The 16,586-nt window shown below is 35.1% G+C and overlaps 1 long non-coding RNA gene across 1 annotated transcript in view; it reads right to left on the reverse strand.

Moving 5' to 3' along the window:
- The window catches only part of LOC137616966 (uncharacterized), a 144,924-nt gene extending 128,338 nt beyond the window's left edge, over positions 1 to 16,586 (reverse strand). Inside the window, exons 1-2 of the long non-coding RNA XR_011039530.1 lie at positions 16,490 to 16,586; positions 16,219 to 16,407 (exon numbers count right to left, since the gene is read on the reverse strand). This is a non-coding gene — a long non-coding RNA (uncharacterized lncRNA). The remainder of the gene's footprint in view (positions 1 to 16,218; positions 16,408 to 16,489) is intronic.

The raw sequence follows: 16,586 nt of genomic DNA on the forward strand, positions 1-16,586 counted from the left end.
TCTCTCTCTCTCTCTCTCTCTCCTCCAGATATACCTTGCTCTCCAAGGTAATTTTCTGGTTCCTTTGGATAATTATTCGAGAAAACTGTAATAAATATATTATCCGGAAACTTAGTTCAAGCCATTTTGATAAGGACTCTCCAACATCCATGAGGATTCCATTCTTTCTATTTCTTCCCTGGTAGTGTACCACTCAAAATCCCTGGGAAACTCTCCCAAGGATCCTTCTGGCAGCCCTAGCTTGGGAAATCAATTCTTTCGTCAATGAAATATCATTTCTTCGCAAGGACCATCGAACAAAGCCTTTGGAATATGAACTGTAATATATCCAATCCAAAATGTTTAACTCACAACAAAGCAGAGCTTTTGCTATGACAGTTTATCCCAAGGCAAACACACACACACACACACACACACACACATATATATATATATATATATATATATATATATATATATATATATATATATATATATATATACATACTTACATATACATATGTGTATATATATATATAATATATATATATACATGTATATATACAGTATTATTATCATTATTATTATTATCAACATTATTGGTAACTTACAATCCTAGTTGGAAAAGCAAGATGCTATAAGCACAGGGGCTCCAACAGGGAAAAATAGCCCAGTGAGGAAAGGAAACAAGGAAATATAAAATATTTTAAGTGGTAACAACATTGAAATAAACATTTGACTATATAAACTATGAAAACTTTAACGAAACAAGAGGAAGAGAAATAAGATAGAATAGTGTGCCCGAGTGTATCCTCAAGCAAGAGAACTCTAACCCAAGGCAGTGGAAGACTATGGTACAAAGGCTATGGCACTACCCAAGACTAGACAACAATGGTTTGATTTTTGAGTGTCCTTCTCCTAGAAAAGCTACTTACCATAGCTAAAGAGTCTCTTCTACCCTTACCAAGAGGAAAGTAGCCACTGAACAATTACAGTGCAGTAGTTAACCCCTTGAGTGAAGAAGAATTGTTTGGTAATCTCAGTGTTGTCAGGTGTATGAGAATAGACGAAAATATGTAAAGAATAGGTCAGACTATTCGGTGTATGTGTAGGCAACGGGAAAATGAACCGTAACCAGAGAGAAGGATCCAATGTAGTACTGTTTGACCAGTCAAAGGACCCCATAACTCTCTAGCGGTAGTATCTCAACGGATGGCTGGTGCCCTGGTCAACCTACTACTTATATATATATATATATATATATATATATATATATATATATATATATATATATATATATATATATATATATATATATATATATATATATATATATATATAAAGTGTGATAAGAATGTGTTAAATAAATCAAATCTTTCTATATAAAAGCACAATAGTGAACGTCAATTAACAGAAACAAGGATATGTTTTCCATTTAAACTTTTCCAATGAATGAACGTCGAACTTCCTGTCGTAGGCCTATCTAACAAAACGCTTGAGAGAGAGAGAGAGAGAGAGAGAGAGAGAGAGAGAGAGAGAGAGAGAGAGAGAGAGAGAGAGGCAATCTTACCTCTAAAAGAAGACACTTGCAAAATTGGGAAATTCGTACATTCTGCACATACAACACTTTCCGCAATTACCCCCAGGGTAAATCTCACTAATCCCTCTTGTCCCACTTCGTCCCCTTGGATACCGGTCTCTGGTTTCCCGCCAAATTTCGAACTCTTGTATAACAAAGACAAGGAATTTAAACCTCACGATTATTTCTTCTCTACTTATTCGTACTCTGCAAATATTCTTCCTTTCATCTCTTTTATTAGTTTCCATTTACTCCTGATTCATATAATTCTAAATTTCGTCTGTTTCCTTTATTCGAGGTCTACCGAAAATTATATTTTGAGGATGAAATACAGCAAAGAATCAAACAAGACAATCATGAAAAAATTTCCAGTCATCATCTCCTCCTACGCCTATTGACGCAAAGGGCCTCGGTTAGATTTCGCCAGTCGTCTCTATCTTGAGCTTTTCAATTTTCATTTCCTAGTACCGATGCACAAATAGAAACTAAACCTATTTTTAATGGTGATTTTTCAGCGATTACATAAACAATCTCCTCGCGGGATTTGAAATCTTGATCGAGCGCCATCTGGCGGTGTTTCCCGGAAATTCTATTTGATGGGATACCACGAAGCAGAGATTTGGAGAAACCACCAATGCCTTGGCCTTCAAGCAGAGTGCAATTGTATTAAACCGTGACAGAGTATTTGACTTAGTAGTTTTTACCTTTTATACTGATTAAGTTAGAAATGAATACAGACGTTTATCTTTTATTTCTTTTTTTGCGTCACATCAGTTCATGCAGGATACAAGAATTTGATACAAATAAAGTAATTTACGCTAGAAACAAGTAGGACCCTACAGTATGTCCTTAGTTAGGTTCGTTTACAGTAAGTTTAATTAGTCCTATCGCAAGACATAAGAAATTATCATTGATGAAATTATAATCTATTAATTGGATATATAAAATCAAGAGAATAATCAAGAAACTAATCATAGTTAAGGATGAAATATGGAAAGGGATTTTACTTCCATCAGGCATAACGGGTTTGCGGGGAACATAAATTATAATTTTACTTCCCTTGCCGCGTTTTATCCCTTTAACAGTTGACATTTCAGAAAAAGAAATATAATGAATAATTTTTGTCATCCTCATTTATTATTATTATTATTATTATTATTAGCTAAGCTACAACCCTAGTTGGAAAAGCAGGATGCTATTTATGGGGGCGTTGGGGGCTTACAGCCCAGAGCTTAGGCCTATAATGCCATTCAGCGCCCATGCGCAAGTGGAGATTGGGGTTGACCTTGACCTTTCAGTTACACCATGAAGTTAAACTGAGGTTGTTCAGGAAGATGGAAGAAAAGTGAAACTAAGGTAAGTATGGTATGAAATAAGTACAGCTATGGGCTGAAGTCTCGATGGGAAACAATCTAAATGAAATTCTAACGAAGAAGAATTTTAAGTGGAATCTCCATTGACACACCGCTCAAGAGAGCTTGTGTTTCTCATATTGTCATTATCATTATTACTACTAACACCGATTATAAGTTTATAGCCGTAAATATACATTAAAACGGAAAAATTATAATCCTGAGTATATTTTACGTATTATACTCTCTCTCTCTCTCTATCTCTCTCTCTCTCTCTCTCTCTCTCTCTCTCTCTCTCTGAAGTAGCGTGTCACAATGTGCTCATCCTAAACATAATTAACGAGACATTCTGAATGTTAGCAATATACCTCCACTGCTTTGACGTATAGTAGACTTTGGGTTCTTGATCTCCTAAACTAAACCAAGCCACGTTGCCAGCATCTGCGTTTGACTTTATTCATGTTTAGGACATTTACTATGAATCAGTTTAGTCTTTATATTACCCATAAATAAATGTCTGTCTCACTAGAACTGAATGAGTGCTTGAGCCAGGTGTAGCTATAAATTACCTTGAGGTATATACGCGTGTGTGTGAGGGAGAAAGAGAGAGGGGAACATTCTATTTTCTAAAACATTATTACAAATGCATTTATTTTTTAAGTAGAAATTAGTCTATGAAGAAATTAAGAATGGAAATTACTTAACTTAAAGAGACACCACTATAATGGGTGCAGACCAATCAACACTCGCAAACACTAATGAATTAAAGGTTATTTTCGTTTGGCCTTTGAATCTTCATTGCCTTATCTTTACGTCCTCTGTAAAGTGGTGCGTTGGTGGATATTATCATATTACTCTGAGGATGAATGTCAAGTGAAAATAAACCCGTTACACCAATGACATTCGAAGTGATACTAAATTGGTCATCCTATGAATAGACCGAGTAAATGCAAGGTTCCCTCAAGGAGGCAATAACTTATTGAGAAAGTAATGAGAGAGTCTGATCAACAGAAAATTTTAATTGAAAATTTGTACAGTATCCCCAAAATAAATCAAAGATGTATGTGATTTCTTTCTTTCATAAGATCCCATAAACAGCCTCTTTGTTCTCTGGCCTATACTAGACCTCCGAACGAGTCCTAGACCGAATTATGAATGCTGCCAAAAATGTAAACTATGCGAGACTCTCATGAGTCTTATGAATTTCTTGAATTATGCCCAACATATGCCACGAGGTTAAACGTAATATATAATAGGGAGGCTACCACCGAGGCCAACTGATTTCAGTTAATGGCAATCGCATCGTTTATTCTTGCTCGATAAGGGATTCCTATAATTTTATATTTTCATTCACACATTCGCTTGCATCTCCGTTTCATATTTTTCCTATCCATACATTTTTTTTTAAAGAAATTGAATTCTCAATATGGTCCATAACGGTCAAATCCAGACTGGTCTTCCTTTTAGATTGCCTGGCTCTTACTGCCAGACAGCCATTATTATTATTATTATTATTATTATTATTATTATTATTATTATTATTATTATTTGCTAAGCTATAACCCTAGTTAAAAAAAAAAGTAGGATACCCAGGGACCCAACAGGGAAAATAACCCAGTGAGGAAAGGAAACAAAGAAAAAGAAAATATTTTAAGAACATTAACATTAAAATAAGTATTTCCTCTGTAAACTATAGAAAAACTTTAACAATTGATAATATTCATCTAATTCATTCCTTACTTTCCCTTGTTTTCTTTTCCCATTTGGACAACAAGCCTACTATATACTTTTATTCACCATGATTAATATCTAATTTTGAATTTTATCTGTAAACTCTGGAACTAAATGCGCCGTAACTTTCTCCATAACCACAATTCTAAAATCAGCATGTCATACTACCATCCTACCTTGAAGTACGTATTTTACGTCATCATAAAACGATGTAGAGGAATAAAACCCACTGATGTGAGGTCAGGCGTTCTTCAAGTTTAGATTTGCCGCAAATCTAAACAAATCATTTGCGCCTAAAATGCACATTCAAGGCTTGCTGAAGGGAGGGCAACGTACGACCGGTTGCTGAAGAAGTCTCTCTCTCTCTCTCTCTCTCTCTCTCTCTCTCTCTCTCTCTCTCTCTCATACGCTATGCACCTAGAAGGGTGTTAGAGATGTAGTTTTGTCACAAGTGACTCCAGAGGATGTTAACCTTTGCCCTTGTAGTTCTTGGTATTTTCTGCGACCCAGCAAGGTTAACAGGGAAATGTTTGCATTCCATGCAATTTAACTCAGATGTTTTTACGGTTTTCACTCTTATTTATACTTATTTCACAGACTCAAAATATGTAAACATGATTAGACGCACCTTAACTGTTAGGATACTTGAGGACAGTGAACAGTTTTCTAAGTTTGATTCCGTGCAAAGAGATAATCTTCCTAATCTAGAATTTGGTATATATATATATATATATATATATATATATATATATATATATATGTATATATGTATATATATAATATATATACATATATATATATATATATATATATATATATATATATATATATATATATATATATATATAGGAAGTGTAAAGAATAAGATATTTAAAAATGCAAGAGCAGTCAATTTATAAAAATAGCTCGCTTTTTATACATTTTTGAATAAGCACCTATGCTAGCAGATCGCTTTCTCAAAATAGATGTCTCAATGAGAAACAAAAAAAATATTATGTAAATAGGTTTTTCTTATAAAAGCAAATGTAATAATTCAAATAGTGAAGGAAAGGAAAAAAACGTTACTAAGCATACAAGATCTGTGTTCTCCAGAGGCATAGAGAACAACATTAGTTACTTAGAGGAAAAACTAATAAATATGAATTGGCCCTGAAGCCGGTGGTGTGCGTGTGTATGTTGGCATGAAGAGAGTCAGACCCGCGACCTTCGTCAAGAGAACGGTTGAGAGAGGAAGACCATATTTTTTTTTCTATGCAAAAATGTGCGAGTGTATGGTCTGCCCTTCAGTTTCACCTTGTAAAGGGTACATTGCGGCCTTGAAAATGTGGGTATTTGGGAATACCCTTGGATACCTTGTCTGATCATTTTTTTTTTTTTTTTTTTTTTTTTTTTTTTATGAAGGGTTGACTGTCTAATGATCTTTTTGATCGCAAAGATTATTTGAAATGGCTCTCCTAAAAGATCACTAATAGACAAGTACATGAGTAACTAGAAAGGTTAGAAATTAATGATTGTATATTATCATTATTTATGAAATCTCTATTGTTTTAACCGTTAGAAGCTAAGGTGCAATCCTCGTTGAAAACGCAAAAAGGGTGCAAAACGCTTTATGAAAATAAGTGTAAATCAAATTGATGCAAATGTTAAATTATGAATGTTTAAATATCAATCAACCAATCATACAGAACGTAGCACTAATCACATAATTAATGGCTCCAAACGGCAATCAATTTTAGCAAGTATACCAGGGTTAAACTCGTTCCCCTTCGTCAGAGAGAAAGAACTCCGAGATCAATCCCATGAGAGGCAAATGCCGTATGCCTGTACTTCCGTTGATATCAACAGTAAATACTGTACAGTTGGACACATGAATTCCTAGTACACCTCGCTCTGAAGAAGTGCATCCAGCCATACCCTTACTGTGCTTTGAGTTCCTGTGTTTAGCCCCACCCATCACCTCTGTCATCTCTTATTACATTATCTGTTTGATTACTCGCCACGAAGTACAGGTGTGACAAGGTGCACTTCGGAGTGAGGAGTGCCAGGGACTCCTGTGTCCAACTGTACCTGGTGGTGAGTCAACTGTGGTAAACTGCAATCAGAATGAGGAGAGGCTCCGGGCCATCAACCTTGTCTTTTGGAAGGGTGGCGCCAGTAATGAACAGCCTTCTCGTTTCTCTTTCGTGAAACCAACAACAGCTGGTACCATTTTGCAGAGGGGTTTACTGGTGGGCACCCGGTCTTCCAGGAGCGATCAATGGACCTTCAAATGAGCGTTGAGCGCTGCACCACTTAATCACAGCCCCTTACATTTGATTATTGTATTTCCAAACGTGATTGTTGGGCTGTCATATACCTAAGCCACCATATTTATCCATCTAAACACGCCGCGCGTGCGCGCGCACACACACACACATACATATATATATATATATATATATATATATATATATATATATATATATATATATATATATATATATATATCATTACCATTCAGTTTTTAATTTTTACTCTGTTCCGTTAAAGCTTTTGGTAAATCGACAACAGCAACTACAGCATAATAATAATAATAATAATAATAATAATAATAATAATAATAATAATAATAATAATAATAATAATTTCTACCTGGAACTGGTGATTCTACCAATATGCGGGTTACTGAGCATTTCGCAAATTTTCTTCAACGTGTTATTTATTTGATTAATTAACGTAATCCCGACTCTGGTTTCACAAATGCTATGGTCATAGACCCTGAAGGCTTGTAGGCATTAGTCAGACGAGGCCGTTGACAAATTAAGATCAGAAGAATAAATCCCAGGAATAGAAAATCAATTCATTTTTTACCCAAAAATCGACTAAATGTCGTCCGCCGTCTTGATGAGTGACCGGTTATTTTTCTCAGTCCAGTGAGTAACGAGTACAGTAGGCAGAGGAGGTAGACTTTAAATGCGATTTTGATCTAAATTTCTTTTTATAATGTATAAGTCTAATGATACATTACCAATGTGGGCCAATTAGTGGCTCTTTTCACACTACAGCGATAATTGCTTGAAAACTGTGGGTCGTAGGCAAATACCTGATTCGTTAGAGCTCCCTTGATCCTTTAAATACCATATCCAGGGTCACCAGTCAAGAGATTATCCCTAAAGAACAAGAAAAATAAATATGCACCGTTGGGTGTCCAAGATCAATATCCAACCAGAAATATTAAGGCAAGTATCATCACTTTTACAGCTACATCGATGGCAGAAAGGGATCGCTTGTGCTGTTATTTGATGAAATCAGTGTTGTTTATCATTGGAACCGACACTCTTTATTCACTCAAGAGAAAAGTTCAGAGTGCAATGATATCGGGGTTTAGTAGACTGGAATGAATTTGGGCCGTAATCAACGGGACTAGAGCCTTGGAGGCTATTCAATGCCCAGGTGCTACAGGGTTAAAACCTCTACTGTAGCCTATTATGAAGGAAAAGCTAAGAGGTTGGATAGCAAAATAGAAGAAAGGACATGGGAACAGAGGTACAGTTGAAGGATATACAGTACAGTAAGTACAGCTAGTAGGGACCAAAGAAACGCTGCAAAGACGAACAAGTAATGCCTACAGTACACCGCATCAGGTACACTGAAGGCACTCCAACCCTTGCAGAAAGGGTGATGGTAGGTTCTTGGAAATGAATTATATACCATTTGAATGCAAAATAACAAAAGACGTTTCGTCTAGTACACTATAATGTTGCTATGGTTTTTGCAGATCACTTCCAATGAATCATTTCCCTGATAGGAGTTTTTAAGAAACTCCAAAGCATATAGAACCTTATCTAAATATATTTTGCCAAAAAAAAAAAACTGATGCATTTTTATTAAATCATTAGCAAGTAAAATTGATAAACTTATACCGCTACTAGTAGCCTACATGTGATTCATTTTTTTTTTTTTTTGGTGCAGTCATGTTCTTTTTTTTTAGAATCCGTATAATAAATTATGAAAAAGACACCTTGTGATAAACGGAAAATTGGTAAAGATGTCATTTTTTTTCTAGCGATACATATAGGCCATTACATATCTCTATCATTGTGAGTTGTTGATATATCACAATAAATTAAATAATTTTCGTCTATAGATATATTCCATTTACACATCCTTCGTGCTATGCTACTGGTCAAGCTTTTTTTTTTATAGAAATATAGCTTTTTTTTTTTATCCATTCAGTACCTTAATACGACAGTAAAAGTGTTTGATTGAAACTTGCGTTTCTCAACAACAATATTTGTCTTTCTTTACATATGTTCCCTTGGAATTAAATATTGCAATATTTGTGTGGCATTTTCCTTGTTGAACACCCTCTTAGATATGCTAAATAAAATCAAAACCTATTCCAATGATTTAAACATTTTAATTCAGGTGGAGAATCATTCATATGAATTACCGTTACTTTAAACGATTATTTCACCAAACTAAAGTCACCAGAAAATGTCAGGATTAAAATATAAATCCTCTTAAAGAAGAAAGCACCACTGCTCTTATCTATTAAAGTCTCAGCTTGACGTAGGTGTGCAGCTGTCTTCTTGCTTATCATTTCAGTGACATGTCTGGACACAACGTCATATTTTGGCAAGCATTGCATACTTAAATCGAAGGCTGAATACGGAAGACGTTTAGATAGACTGGTGAATATATCTTTGCGGTGTTGTGTATTAAATGAAAAAATGTAAATTTAGTGAAATTATTACCTAAGTTCAATTATGATTACAGTAAAAATCATGTCCGAAGAATTAATAATGAATTAATGATGATAATATTAATGTACGTGAAAATATGACAATGGCTTTAAGGACCGCGAATAAGATGAAAATGTTGCAAAACAGTTACTGTTAGAGATATGGAAAAGCCTACGGGATCTGCACTGCATATTTAGCATGTCCATTAAAAGCAATGTTACTGTGGCTGTGGTCTCTTCCTGGGTTTTTTTCTGTTCTTTTTTAATCTCATTTAAGAGCTACTCAAGGAAAAAGAACCCTTGCAGATATATAGCCCGTTTAATCTATAACAGTAACACTCCAAACAAAAGTCCTGAGTTCGATCCAAGGGTGTTGGCGTGGGAAGGCTGACGTAGATCCGTTTCCTGAAGAAATCCAATGTATCTCCGTCGAATTCAGTTGCAAATGATGTAGCAGGTGGCTACTGAAGTGCCATGGGTCGAACGCATATACTTATAAAAAGATTATTAACATATCACAAGCCATATTCGCTGATAGGCTATTAATGTGCATACAGCACATCCTTGCCTCAAGACCTATTTTTAAACCAAACCACCCACTATCCTGCTGGTTTACATTTCCACACGTGTTTCACCTTCATCATAAACCTTCTTAATACATTCAGTAAACTGATAATAATAGCAACCCATTGTAAGTTTTGTCCTTGATATTTTCTAATACTACGGCTGACTATTTGCTTTTTAATTTCCCTATTTTTTTATCTGTGCATGCATAGATTCCATTGTCCGCTATTTTAAACTTTGTACTTTTCGTCATCCTTTCACTACATTTATTTACTGTTGATTGTTTTCTTTTTCCACTTATGAAACAATTTATCAAACATGTTATTTTTACGAAGACTTTAAATGAAGTAATCGTCCAGGTAAGATCCCCTCTAATTTTCCAGTCTCACAATTATGTCTAATCTTGGTTGTTCATTCGCTTGTCTTGCTAACAGATGAAAGCACTTGCGATGTTAGATATGCTTTTCTATGTTGTCTCACTTACACCACGGTGCCCTTAAACCATCTTTCTCATACCCCAGGCTCGCCCTTAGCCTTTATAGCAACTGCAGTTACATAGTCTGTTGTGGGTTCCCATGACATGATGTAGCATAAGGTAGTAGGTTGGCACTGTAATTGTTCAGTGGCCACTTTCCTCTTGGTAAGGGTAGAAGAGACTCTTTAGCTATGGTAAGCAGCTCTTATCGGAGAAGGACACTCCAAAATCAAACCATTGTTCTCTAGTCTTGGATAGTGCCATAGCCTCTCTACTACGGTCTTCCACTCTCTTCGGCCTTATATCTATAGACCTTGGTCTTCGGTTAGAGTTCTCTTGCTTGAGGGTACACTCGAGCACACTATTCTATCTTATTTCTCTTCCTCTTGTTTTGTTAAAGTTCTCTATAGGAAAAATCTATTTTAATGTTGTTACTGCTCTTGAAATATTTCATTTTCCTTGTTTCCTTTCCTCACTGGGATATTTTCCATGTTGGGGCCCCTGGGCTTAAAGCATCATGCTTTTCCAACTAGGGTCGTAGCTTAGCAAGCAATAATAATAATAATAATAATAATAATAATAATAATAATAATAATAATAATAATAATAATAATAGCAACTTTCCACTCTTTATCTTGGCATTTATTTCTTGTCACACTTTTCAGTCATCAGTCAAATTCCTCTACATTTAATCGTACTTATCTTCTATGTGTTATATTGTCATTCTTCATTCTACGTAGCCGAAGGTTTCCTTGATCACATTGCATTCCAGATTATTCTATAAGAATGCATATAGCCTTCAACTTAGGCCAAAATGGAGAAAACCTGGATTTTATTATCTGCTTTCTTCCGAGCTCCCATAAAAGATGTACAAATACTTAATCTAACAACCATACCATTGCGCAGTATTGATAACTGACGAAGGAAAAAATGACACAAGCCTTTAACTGGCCAGACAATACTATATTGGATTCCTCTTTCTGGTTACGGCTCATTTTCCGCTTGCTTACGAATAGTCTGGCCTATTCTTTCCACATTCTCCTCTGTCCTCATACACCTGACAACACTGATATTACCAAACAATATTTTCTTCGCTTTGTAATTGTTCAGTGGCTACTTTCCTCTTGGTAAGGGTAGAAGAGACTCTTTAGCTATGGTAAGCAGCTCTTCTAGGTGGAAACTCCAAAATTAAACCATTGTTCTCTAGTCTTGGGTAGTGACATGGTCTTCCACACTCTTGGGGTAGAGTTCTCTTGCTTAAGGGTACACGTGGGCACATTATTCTATCTTATGTCTCTTCCTCTTATTTTTTTTTTTAGTTTATATATGAAAGATCTATTGTAATGTTGTTACTGTTCTTAAAATATTTTATTTTAATTGTTCATTAGTTCTCTTGTAGTTTATTTATCTCCTTTCCTCACTTATCTTTTCCCTGTTGGAGCCCTTAAGCCTTTACGGCTTTTCCAACTAGGTTTGTAGCTTAGCTTAGCTAATAATAATAATAATAATAATAATAATAATAATAATAATAATAATAATAATAATAATAATAATAGTTGTTGTTGTCCTATGCTTTTTAAAATATACTTGCTCATATTTCTGTTTTGCTTAACAGGGGTGAACATTGCCGTGAGGAAATATGGCGCAATTCTTTCTAATGGAATTTGAGGAAAACTAGATACTTTTTATAGACTTTTTAGCTGACCACTTCTGCCTTAGCTCCATTATCAAGAGCTTTTATGATCCTCGGTAATAATTCATTTACTGTTTTAAACATGCTTTATTACTAAACCCTCACACGAACTTGTCGGTATTCCCTATTTGAACCTCATCTTTGTAGTATTTATTAGTTAAAGAAGTTCATGTATGTTAGAGATGCACATGCTCCTCCACCATTCATTCTAATTTAAACACATTTTCAATAGATGTTTCTTAGTCCGGCATCTTACATCTCCAATTCTTACCGATAAATCTCTGCATGTTACTATTTCTTTCTTAAATGCAACAATTCCAATTTCATTCATACGAGTTCCCTTTACCGTCCCGTTTTGAAATATTTTACTAATCTCGGTATCTCTTTAAATTCCTCTATAGTTTCCCTATGGTTGTCTATTTCTCTAATTGCCTTTATATGGAAAACCTGTAGCATTTCTGAAATTCAATCATTAGATGGAAAGTCTAGCTAATAGATCAAATACTTAAGAACTTAATAGGAAGTGTTTGAATGAGTAGATTCATGGAATTTGGGCTATGTGGCCCAAAACATGGGACGGGGTGACCCTAAGTGCAAATAAAAGGAAAGCATCCATTTGTATTTGAAGCAAATTTTGTAATAGAATGAAAGCAAAATGGAAGAATGGCTCATGGAACGGAGTAGAAGACTAGTGGTCGAAGGGACTCTGCAAAATCTCTTTAGTATGTTGCCTACAGTGCGCTGTATGAGGTGCACTGACGCCGATAATCCGCCCCCACACCACAGCATACACAATCGGATTCGAGAAAATCTTCCTTCCTCCTCTTCCATGTGCAAGAAATGATCATACACTTGGAATGGCATCATCTATGGTGCAGGCACAAGGTCACGTTCACCTAAAAGCATAGGTGTGTTTTACTTTACATAAAAATATCCATGCCTTACCACGTGCTCCCCGAATCACTTGATGTTTCTTTTTTAAGCATCAATTCACCTAGATGAGTTTTCCGTGTGTAGTAGACCCTTGTCTGTTAAAATCATTGCATCTTTCTCCCCATTATAGTACAAGACGATAGCTGTCTTTCTTTTACACAGTAATTGTCTGTTCATCTTGCAAGGTGTTTTCTAAACATGCTCAATTTGGTAGGATAGTTTAACTGAAACTGTTATCAACAAACTTCCATGTTATCGAAACTTCGTTGATATCTTATTCAGGGGCGAATGTTTCCAACGGAATTTCAAAGCATCGAACCTTCTTTTTTTCGCGGTGGTAAATGTGCCTATGTGGATACACATAATTCTAATAAATATTATATCACTTGCGTTCCCCAGATATATTCTATATGTGCTCTCTTTTTATCTGATATACTTTTTTTTTTACATTATAAAATTTCTTAAAATATACTGTACTTGCAGGTTCCCGAAACAAAATCTCTCATGGAATTTGCCAGTGAACGAAGACGTTAACGCCATCTAGTAGCAGGAATACACAATTTGATCAAGGATTCATCGTAACGTCTATTGTTGCTTGAAAGTGAATAAAATTTATATTGAAATAAAACAACGAATGCTGATTGACTTATATAAGGATGGAAAAATTTAAAATATAATTTTCATGTGTGCGAAGATATCGCATACTTAACTAAATGTTTCCTTTCAGACACAACTTTTGATTAGCCAATCGCAAAACACGACACGGCCATATATCTGTTATTCAATTTGCTTGATTCTCTTTTTTCAACTCTCAGATATTCCAATCTACATCATTTTCTGCTTCAAGTAAAGACTTCTTAGAAATATCCACTATGATTCATACAATAATGAAATTTTGAGTAAAAATGTAGCATATACGAGAAGTCTAGGAGTATGTGACATTTAGGCTCAAACGTCCTGTGTCCGTCTGTGTATCCGTAACGCTCGATAAATCCATTCAACTCCAGTTTGATTTTTTCTAACATTCTTTAACACGATAAGCTTCAGAAGACAGACACAATGAACGATCATACAGTATACCCTACTTAGGCCTATAGGATACAGAGAAGGATAACGTCTAGTCAGGATATGTCTATGTAAATGATTTTTAGGTCTGAAATACTGTAAAGCAAGACATTTTACCAAGTTTGGGCAGGTAGGGCTCAAAGGTGGCGGAAGAATGGAATGAATATTCCCATGTCTAGGAGAACGAGTTCATAAAAGACAGGAGACGGTGCCGTAAATGTAATAATGAGGAACGTAGTGCTAATGAGCATGTTTACACTGGCTACATTCTCATTGCGATTGAAAAATATATAATACTAATGATCATAGCAAGTTATGATGACGATATGGTATATATGCTGGAGAGAGAGAGAGAGAGAGAGAGAGAGAGAGAGAGACTTCGTTCTCATGGAACAGATAGAAGAAACAATTGAAGAATGGAAAATAGCATTAAAATATGTGAAATTGGAAAAGTTGATAAAAAGCTTAATTAAAAATAGATAACTGATAGGGGAAGAGCAAGCGACTACGTTATGAAAAGAATATATCAACTGCTTGGAAGTAACCCGTTATTTTCTGTAGAATACAAAACTTAGACATAGCTCACCAGACAAGAGATGCAATGAAATTTTTTTTCTACCATATATTGTGAAGACAGGTTGTGTTGAAGGTAAAATTTCTGTTGAAATAAAGACAGACGGGGGTGATTGGTTTAGTACAAAACTAAGCCTTACAAAACACGATGAGACCATAAGGGCCCATCGTCTGCTTTTATTCAAAGACTATGCGTGTACATGTGCGTTCATGTGTACTACAACAATTTCAGCAATTTCTAGTTCAATGCAGGACAAAGGCCTCAGGCATGTTTTATATATATATATATATATATATATATATATATATATATATATATATATATATATATATATAGAGAGAGAGAGAGAGAGAGAGAGAGAGAGAGAGAGAGAGAGAGAGAGAGAGAGAGAGAGAGAGAGAGAGAGAGAGAAGTGCCAGCATATTGTGCTAAATATGGTTCACAGGGTAAAATATGTAATGGAACCTCATCAATGAGCAGAAAAAAAATAATCAACAAAGATGAAAAGATTGAAAAAAAAAAACTTATTTTCATTTAGGTGCCTGAGTAAGAAGGCCATGCGAGACGATAATGACAACAGATGGCAAAAGTTTTAGAATGAAAGGGCGTCAAGACCAAGTGACTATTGTATGAGAGTGGCTTGAGCATGCCAGTGAGAGGAGTCCCTGAAGATCTGAACTTTTCGTTGATGACGGTTTCACAGGTGTGGGAAGTTTTCTAAAGTCTCATCCTTACACACACACACACACACATATATATATATATATATATATATATATATATATATATATATATATATATATATATATATATATATGTGTGTGTGTATATATATATATATATATATATATATATATATATATATATATATATATATATATATATCGCATTCATTTTAATGTTGATAGGTCGATCCAACGCTTTCAACACATGGGACCTGAAGGGCATCCGTGGGGCAGTCAAGGTGCGGGGATAATCAAGGTCTCTCGACCAGGGGTTAACAACCTGAAACTGTAACTAGTCGCTGAAAACCCGTAGGCTAAAACTTGATACACCACATATATGGAAAAAAAAATATTACACACACGCGTTATATATATATATATATATATATATATATATATATATGTGTACGTGCGTGTGTGTGTTAATATAAGTACAGTCGCCATGTCGAGCCGTGTTTTAATAGGCCTTAAGATTTAATGATAGTGTAGCGTCAGGAGTCGGGGAGGAGAGTAATAGTACCAGTACTACCACAGGAATTCGATGGCTGGGCAAGAGAGGACGTGGAGCAGTTATGTAAATATTGGGTATATGTACTTGCTCTGTATTTTATTGTTTGATTATTTTACTTTTCTGTAAATGGCAGACGCGCCTGTCGGAGAATAGTTCAGTTTACATATATATATATATATATATATATATATATATATATATATATATATATATATATATATATGGAGAATCTGGCAAAATACCAAGTGGAATTTACCACTTACACACTATACACACTTAAAACTAAGATTACTTAAGTTAGTGTTAAAAAATACCAATGATCCTTGCACTGAGGCTGGGCTGCGCATGCGCACTGGGTTCCCTCTGTCGTGAGGCAGTCGTCACACCTTGCGTAAATAATTCCCGCTGCTTTTTCTCTTTGATTTATCCACATTTTACACAAACATGATAGATTAAAGTTGGAAAATATATCCGAGATGTTTTCCAAACTTCAGAAGTTCGGCCTGAAAGCAAAAAAGAAAAATTATGAAGTTCACCTTATCTTAAAAAGTTTATTAGAAAAAAATACAGTTCAGAATCACTTACCTAGTTCATATTAAGTAAATCATAGTATATATTGTCCTTCATCCGTGATATAATCCAAGAGGTTTATTATCACACATTCATACATTCAAACTCCAAA

This window comes from Palaemon carinicauda, chromosome 23 (genome assembly GCF_036898095.1).
Source record: "Palaemon carinicauda isolate YSFRI2023 chromosome 23, ASM3689809v2, whole genome shotgun sequence".
In the NCBI taxonomy this organism is placed as follows: domain Eukaryota; kingdom Metazoa; phylum Arthropoda; class Malacostraca; order Decapoda; family Palaemonidae; genus Palaemon; species Palaemon carinicauda.